The sequence below is a fragment of the Strongylocentrotus purpuratus genome, unplaced genomic scaffold, assembly GCF_000002235.5.
Source record: "Strongylocentrotus purpuratus isolate Spur 01 unplaced genomic scaffold, Spur_5.0 spur5_scaffold_18, whole genome shotgun sequence".
In the NCBI taxonomy this organism is placed as follows: domain Eukaryota; kingdom Metazoa; phylum Echinodermata; class Echinoidea; order Camarodonta; family Strongylocentrotidae; genus Strongylocentrotus; species Strongylocentrotus purpuratus.
In genome coordinates this window covers 23,895,159-23,898,260 of record NW_022145603.1, presented here as the reverse complement: position 1 = coordinate 23,898,260, position 3,102 = coordinate 23,895,159, and positions in this window count along the sequence as shown.

The window sequence follows — 3,102 nt, the reverse complement described above, 5'->3', positions numbered from 1 at the left end:
AACAATAATGGAAAAAGGGAAGTTACAAAAACCCAAATAAATGAGTTTGTCGAGATATCTACCCCGAAATAATTAAACAAAATGTGATGAACATATTAAAGATTTGAAATTACATAAACTTATTTTGCCCCAAAGAAAACTCGTATAAAAACAGAAACAAACAAAAACCCACACAAGCCCTATAAATACACACACACACACATAAAGTGGAAAAGAATTCTACTCAATATCACATGTGGTTAGATGGTGCTTTACACTTCTTTTAAAGCCATTGTAATTCATTAGATGTTATGTTATTTGGCAAAGTATTCAATATTGTTGGTGCTTTATGTCTGAAAGAAAATAATAAATAAGATTTTTTTCAACAACCCATCATGTTAGGCTATTTATTTCTATTCTTCGTATGCATTATTGAGTGAAATATTAATTAGTTAATTACATTATTGATTGAAATATTAATCAAAATTACTTGACTGGGCATTTGTGGGCACTAATCTGACATAATAACGTCCTAAAGAACAGTACATGAACACATTCACTTTTTGAGCCGGAATTAATCGGAAAAGTGTCAAATTGCAGGTTTTAGGATTGTAAAATTTTACTATTTTTCACAAATTGAAACTGCTATTATACAATGTAGGCAAATTTTCCGACACAATAAGGATTTTGTATTCATATATTATTATCTGTTCGATTTTCCTCTTGTTAGTTCAAATAAAAAGTGAAATAAAAATGATATTTCTTTGTGAACAAAATCACAACTCAAGTTTTCCAATGATCAGGCGGCTTCGAACCTCTGACATCAAAGGTAACTTTACAGCACACCTGTAGATTCTACTGTACAACCTTAGAAAACGGCAGCTGCTTGGAATAATTTGTTGCCAGTTGGGACTCCAGCTCTTAAAGGTATAGACCAGTCCTGGTCATGCGATTGCATTGTGAAAGAAACGTTGTGGAATCGATCAGAAAAGGTTGATCATCTAGCATATAAGTATTGGTGTGTACTGCAAGTTTCTGGAATCATCAAAATGATAAGAAATTTAGCCCAGTCTTGGTAAAGTTACAAGCATGTATATGGGACTACGCGATATTTATCCAGTCTGGATTTGTATCATCACGTATTAGTCAAAACATATTCTTTCACATGAGCTTCCATTTCATTTTTTGAGAGAGGGCATTTTCAAAACTAGTCTATACCTTAAAAAGTCCTTGGTATAACTGTAGCATGGGAGACCAAGGATTATAGGGACCTCTTTGACACAAAACCCAATGGACAATGTGTATATTTTGAGTGGAACAGACCAGTACTGTTATTGAGGAATGGGTAGGCCTTATTATTGTCCTCGTTCTCACAATGCATGTCGTAGGACCATAGACGTAATGGTAGGACACACCGATCATTATACTTTAAGCCTATGGTACCGCGACAAAGAGTTTCGTCGATTGAATAATACCTGTCTAGGCCCGCTTCATACAAGCATGCTGCACAGATTTATTGTCTTCAAGGTACCGTTAGAGACAACTCCTTCGTTGAGGCTTCCTCCCTTTCTTAAAAAGCTTTACACCACTATAATAAGAAACAGACACCTTTGAGTCACATCTTGTTACAAGTTAAATATTCACATTGTGAATTTGAGGTGGAAGGGGGGGGGGGTCTAAGGCTGCTATTGAGATAAGAATATAACTTCTTTTTAAAAAGTTTTTCATGATTTAAAATGGCTGATGTCAGTAAAGAAAATCGAATTCAAACTCTTGGAGCAAAGAAGAAGAAGGAATTCGTTTCATGTATGAATATTGCGGGGTCGTGTATAATTGTTGGGTTGTTTAATTTGAAAGCCGATTGGATAATACACCTACATTTTCTTTAAATTTAACTTGACATACGTTGTAACGTAGCAATTTTTGTTCATATAGTTGTCATTATAGTTGCGCGCAGTTGCCATGCACTCATAAAGCGCGACTGGGTCTTCTTGAGGCAGTTTATTTATTAATTCATTTATTTATTATTATACAATGATCTACTAATAGCACAAAGCTGAAAGAGTCAATTTACAAAATTCCAATGATGTATATACATGTAAAATAGTATTACAAAACATAGTAAATAAATCAGTAACACAATGACAATACAAAAGAATTATATTGCGTTCATTTTATATAATTAAATGAAAGGATGTACTAGCAGGAGATGTAAAAGAGCAGGGGAAGGCATATAGCTCATGAAAAGGAGAGTGATAGAGCGAAAGGGGTAAAATAGAGAGGATGAGAGAAAAGGGGAGGTACGATAAGAGAAAGGAAGCGAGAGAGAGAGAGAGAGAGAGAGGGAGAGAGAGAGAGAGAGAGCAGGGAATGAAATGAACATCTGTATCTGTATCTGTATGGTTTGGTCAGCAAAATGTCTGTTCGGACACATCCACGCTAACTTTGTGAAGACAGAAGCGCATATAAGTAAATAATAATATTATTCCTAATTAACAAAACTATCGTCACATATTTGAAAAAGCCTTAAAGTTATGTCATTTGGGTTTCAAAGGGAGGAGACAATCGGCTGGTTGTTCCCCCTAACTTATCCACCGGCATTTACCGACAAGACCTGTATCAACTGAGTGTGAAAAGTGCCAATAGAAAATCAAACGTACATTTGCCAACTAAATATCTGATCAGCAATGCACTTTTGGAGATGTAGCGCCTACCCTCCCCCTTTACACGCACGCACACACTCGTCTTCTCTTGGCATTGCTAATAGCGGACAAGTAGAGAGAAAGGTTGATTGCGCAATAAAGCACACACCCGACAACTAATCCACTATTCAATGAAAAGAGGTCGACAGTCACATTAGGGACTTTTAGATTCGCACGGAGACAATGGGGATTGCTACGATCGACGTCCTTTTAATGCACTGCCTTGAATGGACGTCACACGTATCAGTCCACGGCAAATCTAAAAGTCCCTAATGAAAAGAGGTCGACAGTCACATTCAAACCTAGTCATGCACGGGTAAACCTTTTACCATTCATTTGAATACCTTCTCCTTTCTCTAGCAACAAAGAGCGGTGCTCGGATCTGTACCTTCACATTGTTCTCCTGCTGTGATAGGGTGTA